Source organism: Penaeus chinensis, chromosome 32 (assembly GCF_019202785.1).
Source record: "Penaeus chinensis breed Huanghai No. 1 chromosome 32, ASM1920278v2, whole genome shotgun sequence".
NCBI classification, from domain to species: domain Eukaryota; kingdom Metazoa; phylum Arthropoda; class Malacostraca; order Decapoda; family Penaeidae; genus Penaeus; species Penaeus chinensis.
Window position 1 is genome coordinate 7,347,873 of NC_061850.1, and position 7,584 is coordinate 7,355,456.

General features: G+C 35.2%; 3 non-coding genes across 3 annotated transcripts; 2 read left to right on the top strand and 1 right to left on the bottom strand.

Moving 5' to 3' along the window:
• The first annotated feature begins 1,740 nt into the window (after positions 1–1,740).
• Positions 1,741–1,814, top strand: Trnan-guu. The gene has a single exon. It is a non-coding gene; the product is annotated as a tRNA-Asn (tRNA).
• A 296-nt stretch (positions 1,815–2,110) lies between these two features.
• Positions 2,111–2,184, bottom strand: Trnai-gau. Its single transcript has one exon. It is a non-coding gene; the product is annotated as a tRNA-Ile (tRNA).
• A 459-nt stretch (positions 2,185–2,643) lies between these two features.
• Positions 2,644–2,716, top strand: Trnav-cac. The gene has a single exon. It is a non-coding gene; the product is annotated as a tRNA-Val (tRNA).
• The last annotated feature ends 4,868 nt before the right edge of the window (positions 2,717–7,584 follow it).

Consider the following 7,584-nt stretch of genomic DNA (forward strand, 5'->3'; position numbering starts at 1 on the left):
TCTGAACTTGTCCATAAGTAAACAAGTAAATATGACCAGCAACTGTGAATGCATTAACCGTTGCCCTTAGCTCAGCAATGGAGAGAGATAGAAAAACACCGAAAAATGGTTATACAGGACTAGGCTAGCTCGAAGACAAAAGACAGCCTTTTTTTGATAATTAGGATATGTTTTTCACGTGAAGTCACCTGCAGTGTCTGGGGCTAGACAAGCACTAATTCCAAAGAAATGACGTTTTACACACACACACACACACACACACACACAATGTACGTATGTGTATATATTTTTTTATGTATATTTGTAGATAGATAGCCATAGTCACTGGTTAGTATGTGATCACTCTTAGATATGCTATATTTAATGCATTAATTGATAAATTAGTTATGATAGAAATAATCTTAGGCAATAAAACCACAACAAAGAGTTTGGGGGCAGTGAGGCTGTGGTTGCAGTTGTGTTTATGTTAGGGGTTCATTACTTGTGGACAATCTTGGTGGTTACTTAAACCCGAGATAAGGACCAAAATACCAAGTCGCCTTCCGAGACTGTCGCTTTAGCATCCATAAACCGAACAACCAGCCCTCTGTCTAAGTGACCTGGCATCCCCAAGTGGGGTTAGGTTAGGTTATCCTTGAAGGCAGGTCAGCTTGGAGCCTCATTGAGTGAAGGTGAATCAGTGTTGACTGTAGGGACTCGTTAGACGAAACGGCGTAATAAGCCGTTAAGAACTATAAAATGAGATTTAATATTATCCAGTATTAGTTAACTGTAGATTCCAGTTCGTCCTCCCGCCGAAGTTTGTGGGACAAAATGTAATTATATGAAACACTGTACCAAAATAACATTCAATCACATTTTGTCATTCCTAAATTATATGACACTGAGCAAAGAAGGGTGCCACACCACAGAAACACGGTGTTGGATAAGGACAATGGTAGACGAAACAAAAAGAAACTACACTTACGCCGGTGAAATAACTTGAAGAACAGTGACACGAGAAATACAATATCTAATTAAAGAACCTACAGAACTCTTGGATGATAATCATAATGGAAAGGGATTGACATATAGAAGAGTAAATTTAAATGATTTAGTGACGAATATTGGGGCAAAATGTTGCCATACTAATCTGAAGATAAATAATAATATTAAATCTACCTGAAATAGCCTTTGATTAAATTGTGAGATTAAAGTAATACGGAGATTGTCGTTATTGGTAACAGCATTTTTATGTAGAAATGCACAATCGTCTGAGTGATGTGTATTTCTGATTAGACCTTTACTATAATTCATAAAAAAAATAAAAAAAACACCTGTGAATAAAGCCTTTCCAAGGCATTTATTTTTCTTGTCATAAGTGCAATGCACACTAATGTGGGATTTGTAATGCTGCCGAGAGCAAAACTGGGCTCCATGGCACTCATGGACAAGGTCCTTTACAAACCTTGCTCGTGGGTGTTGAGCTAGTGTAAAATTTAGGAAATATCAAGAATGAGAGCGTCAGTTTATGCATATATAACCTTCACCCATGCGGTCTTGATCACATTCCTGTACGTTTTCTACTATTTTATTTACAAGTGGTAGAGAAATAGGAGAAACAGTGGTTGCATCTTGGTTTCTGGCAATTTACTTTTAAGTTCATTAGCCAATTTTAAATCTAATCAGTGTGGACAGACAACACAGTAGGAATTCAGACAACCTCGCGTTAGATACACACATTGCTACGGTCTCTAACATGCCTCCGTGGCACAATTGGTTAGCGCGTTCGGCTGTTAACCGAAAGGTTGGTGGTTCGAGCCCACCCGGGGGCGCTTGTTTTATATTTTATGTTTTAAATATTTTACTTTATTGATTTTTTTCTTTGTATTGCATATCAGTGTCGTAGTCAGAGACGAAAATCAGACAAGCACGGATGCAGTTTTAGCTGAATAATTATGAACATAATTTCATCTGAATGGTGAAATATTTCAGAGAGAGAGAGAGCGAGAGAAAAGAAAAAAAGAGAATACTGATCTATGTGGGCCAAAAATATGTATAAAACCTTAAGCAGAATATCACACAATTTTACTAATATGTATATAATGGAAACAAACGAATATTGATTAGCTGGCCCGCATGGGGGTCGAACCCCCGACCTCCGTGTTATCAGCACGGCGCTCTAACCAACTGAGCTAACGGGCCAGGTTGCGCGATGCGGTGAAAAACTCAATATTTATAGTGTATAGGGATTTCTTCATTTTGATGTAAACTTAAATTCATAATTATTAATTGTTGAGTTGTTCCAGTAACCAGGATGGTTTTGTTTGGCAGAAAAGTGTATATAAAACTATGGGGAATAATATGAAAATATAGTTTTAACATGGAGAGGATGTACGGGAAGTGGGATGTCAATAGTGAAGATAGGTGTTCATGATTATAAAAATCTCATTACAAAAAAAAAAAAAAGATAATAGTTAATAGGCATAACAGGCGAGACAGCAAAGTGAAAATGTAAAAGTTTATTGACAAAAAAGAAAAGCCTGTGTATAATAAATTAATCGAAATAAAGGTGAAATGCAGTGGATATAAATAAAAATGAATTGAAAGATAATGAATGAAGCAAAGATTTTTTAAATTGAAAATATTATACACTCCTCAGCTGTTTCCGTAGTGTAGTGGTTATCACGTGCGCTTCACACGCGCAAGGTCCCCGGTTCGATCCCGGGCGGAAACATGTTTTCGTTTTTTGAATTACTCGTCATTCCGTTTTTGTTGTGTTGCACATTGTGTTAGCAAGATGGAACTCAAAATTTCATTAAGTACAGCTTCCCAGTTCGCGTTTTTCTTCTGGGATCCCCAACAACAAGGATATTTTAGCACGGTTCTTAGATGTGAGATCAATGACCTACTGTAGAAATTCACACCCTACTACCAGCAGAGTGGCGCAGTGGAAGCGTGCTGGGCCCATAACCCAGAGGTCCGTAGATCGAAACTACGCTCTGCTACAGGATATTTTTTTCATGTGTTCGGTTACTTATGATTTTAGGTTACATCTAGTTTTAAGTGATGAATAAGTTTTACTATCAAAACCTGAAGTGCCCCCACCCATGCAAAGTCTGAATCCTGCATGCAATGTAAATAAATGTTATTGTTTTCTTTCATACATGGTTTGTGCAAGGTTACTTAACTCCTCATTGTCTTCTACTGCCGACGATGTTGACAGATTAGTCCTGAAGTTGTAGGATCCAGAACATCATTTGATATGTTAGACGTCACCCATGTAGTGGGATATTGAGGAATAGACCTTTGGAGGTTGCATTCACTGAATTACGTTCAGGTACGTCAGATCATCCGTTAACTAACAAAAAAAAAAATGTTTTTAGTAAACGACAATTAATACATATAGGGAAATAGAGTCTTAATTGAAAAATATAATAATCAAATCATTATTTTCTACAATATACAACAAAGAGAAAACTGACTGACTTATATTAGTAGTTCACAAATTCGAACTAAAATACTGAAGTTTAAAAACTTTATCTAATCTCTTAATATAAGTAATTTCACAGATAACGATAATTCCATAACGCTTCACTTATACGATTGGCAGTGTTAATAATTACCATTATTTATAAACTCACATTTTCTTGTGCACTAGCACCGCTCCACAACACTTTTAGGGTGCGAGTTACCCTCTAAGTGTAATTCTGGTTTCCTATCTTAAGACAAATAAGTATTAAGTATTAGGCCTTCCAACACGTAAATAATTATTCTCCTCTGTTTATACCGCTTGTTGATTGTAGGCGTACCAACTAATCTGCCTACTGGCTTGATACCAACAGTTTAAGTATATGAATCTCTGTACTTATAATGTCTTAATCCTGCGAGCTACTTACGTACTTAATACAAAACGTAATAATTATAAAAATTTATATACGCAAGTTTTTGACATTTCCTTAGACTTAATGACTTAATGGTGTTTGGGTTTCATTTTGATTATTCTTAATGAACTTCATTTGACTAAATATTCTTAAATTTTGGAATATAGTGTGCCAAATTGAGCATTGTTATAGCATCAGATGACAGCTCATGGTAAGTGTTATGTAAAGTTAATTCAAAATTGTTGTAATGACGGTTATATACTGTGTGTTAGGGGAGAAATCAGGCCCTGCTAACACTGTTATCTTTGTTAGTCTACTCACGTTCGTGTTTTGCTTCTTTGTTCAGCGTCCTTTTAAGCATAAATATATTAAGCTGTGTACAACAAAGAATACTTACAATTTGTCTTTAGATTCTGCCGACCTCCAACTCGGGGCGAAAGATTAACTGGAATCCACAGTTTAGTATCGCACCGATAATAAGTATTTTTTTTTCATCCTGTGAATTCTTACAGTGACCCTTTATCTAGGTCACTTAGATAAAGGGTTGGTTATTCAGTTTTATAATATTAGTTTGATAGTTTCTAAAGGCTACATGGTCTTTATCTCGGGTTAAAATAAACAATAGGATCGTCGTCCACAGTTCCTTCCCTCCTAACGTAAACATAACTACGACCACGGCCTCGTTACTACCATACTCCATTTTGTGGTTTTAATCGCACAGTTTTTCTATCTTCATAAATAGGGGTTACATTTCATCAACTCATGTTTCAGATATATAAACATGATTAGAGTGACACTCCTTTTAGTCATTCCGTTTTTGTTGTTTTGCACATTGTGTTAGTAAGATGGAGCTCAAAGTTTCATTAAGTACAGCTTCCCAGTTCGCGTTTTTCTTCAGTGATCCCTAACACGGATATTTAAGCACGGTTCTTAGATGTGAGATCAATGACCTACTGTAGAAATTCCCACCCTTGTACCAGCAGAGTGGCGCAGTGGAAGCGTGCTGGGCCCATAACCCAGAGGTCCGTAGATCGAAACTACGCTCTGCTACAGGAATTTTTTTTCAAATATCATTTCATGTGTTCGGTTACTTATGATTTAAGGTTACATCTGGTTTTAAGTGATGAATGAGTTTTACTATTAAAACCAGAAAAATCACTTGATACTTTTAGAAAACACATAATTTCGTAGGAAATAATTCACAGTTCTTTCTTTAATCACAATCACATTAATACATTTAAATCACGGTATATGTCACTTCAATGCATTTAACATTGCTGAGGATTCATAACTTTCAAAATAAATGACATGGTCAACCCAGGTCTTTAGTACTTATAAATGAAAGCTTATGTTACACATAACCCCATATCTCTTTTCTCATATTAGTAGTAATTTGTAGTTCACAAATTCGAACTAAAATACTGAAGTTTAAAAACTTTATCTAATCTCTAAATATAAGTAATTTAACAGATAACGATAATTCCATAAAGCTTCACTTATACGATTGGCAATGTTAATAATTACCATTATTTATAAACTCACATTTTCTTCTGCACTAGCACCTCTCCACAACACTTATTGGGTGCGAGTTATCCTCTAAGTGTAATTCTGGTTTCCTATCTTAAGACAAATAAGTATTAAGCGCGCCGGCCTTCCAACACGTAAATGATCATTCTCCTCTGTTTATACCACTTGCTGATTGTGGGCGTACCAACTAATCTGTCTAGCGGCTTAATACCAACAGTTTAAGTATATGAATCTCTGTACTTATAATGTCTTAATCCTACGAGCTACTTACGTGCTTAACTACAAAACGTAATAATTATAAAGATTTATATACGGAAGTTTTTGACATTTCCTTAAATTTAATAACTTAATGGTGTTTGGGTTTCATTTTGATTATTCTTAATGAACTTCATTTGACTAAATATTCTTAATTTTTGGAATATAGTGTGCCAAATTGTGCACTGTTATAGCATCAAATGACAGCTCATGGTAAGGATTATGTAAAGTTAATGCAAAAATATTGTAATGACGGTTATATACTATGTGTTAGGGCAGAAATTAGGCCCTGCTAACACTGTTATCTTTGTTAGTCTACTCACGTTCGTGTTTTGCTTCTTTGTTCAGCGTCCTTTTAAGCAGAAATAATAGACAAATAAATTAAGTTGTGTACAGCAAAGAATACTTACAATTTGTCTTTAGTTCCTGCCGACCTCCAACTTTGGGCGAAAGATTAACTGGAATCCACAGTTTAGTATCGCACCGATAATAAGTATTTTTTTTTTTATCCTGTGAGTTCTTACAGTGACCCTTTATCTAGGTCACCTCGATAAAGAGTTGGTTATTCAGTTGTATAATATTAGTTTGATAGTTTCTAAAGGCTACATGGTCTTTATCTCGGGTTAAAATAAACAATAGGATCGTCGTCCACAGTTCCTTCCCTCCTAACGTAAACACAACTACGACCACGGCCTCGTTACTACTATACTCCATTTTGTGGTTTTAATCGCACAGTTTTTCTATCTTCATAAATATAGGTTATATTTCATCAACTAATGTTAAATATATATAAACATGATTAGAGTGACACTCCTTTTAGTCATTCCGTTTTTGTTGTTTTGCACATTGTGTTAGCAAGATGGAGTTCAAAGTTTCATTAAGTACAGCTTCCCAGTTCGCGTTTTTCTTCTGCCATCCCCAACTAGGATATTTTAGCACGGTTCTTAGATGTGAGATCAATGACCTACTGCAGAAATTACGTCTATAGTACCAGCAGAGTGGCGCAGTGGAAGCGTGCTGGGCCCATAACCCAGAGGTCCGTAGATCGAAACTACGCTCTGCTACAGGAGTTTTTTTTCAAATATCATTTCATGTGTTCGGTTACTTATGATTTTAGGTTACATCTGGTTTTAAGTGATGAATGAGTTTTACTATTAAAACCAGAAAAATCACTTGATACTTTTAGAAAACACATAATTTCGTAGGAAATAATTCACAGTTCTTTCTTTAATCACAATCACATTAATAAATTTAAATCACGGTATATGTCACTTCAATGCATTTAACATTGCTGAGGATTCATAACTTTCAAAATAAATGGTATGGTCAACCCAGGTCTTTAGTACTTATAAATGAAAGCTTATGTTACACATAACCCCATATCTCTTTTCTCATATTAGTAGTAATTTGTAGTTCACAAATTCGAACTAAAATACTGAAGTTTAAAAACTTTATCTAATCTCTAAATATAAGTAATTTAACAGATAACGATAATTCCATAAAGCTTCACTTATACGATTGGCAATGTTAATAATTACCATTATTTATAAACTCACATTTTCTTCTGCACTAGCACCTCTCCACAACACTTTTTGGGAGCGAGTTATCCTCTAAGTGTAATTCTGGTTTCCTATCTTAAGACAAATAAGTATTAAGCGCGCCGGCCTTCCAACACGTAAATGATCATTCTCCTCTGTTTATACCACTTGCTGATTGTGGGCGTACCAACTAATCTGTCTAGCGGCTTAATACCAACAGTTTAAGTATATGAATCTCTGTACTTATAATGTCTTAATCCTACGAGCTACTTACGTGCTTAACTACAAAACGTAATAATTATAAAGATTTATATACGGAAGTTTTTGACATTTCCTTAAATTTAATAACTTAATGGTGTTTGGGTTTCATTTTGATTATTCTTAATGAACTTCATTTGACT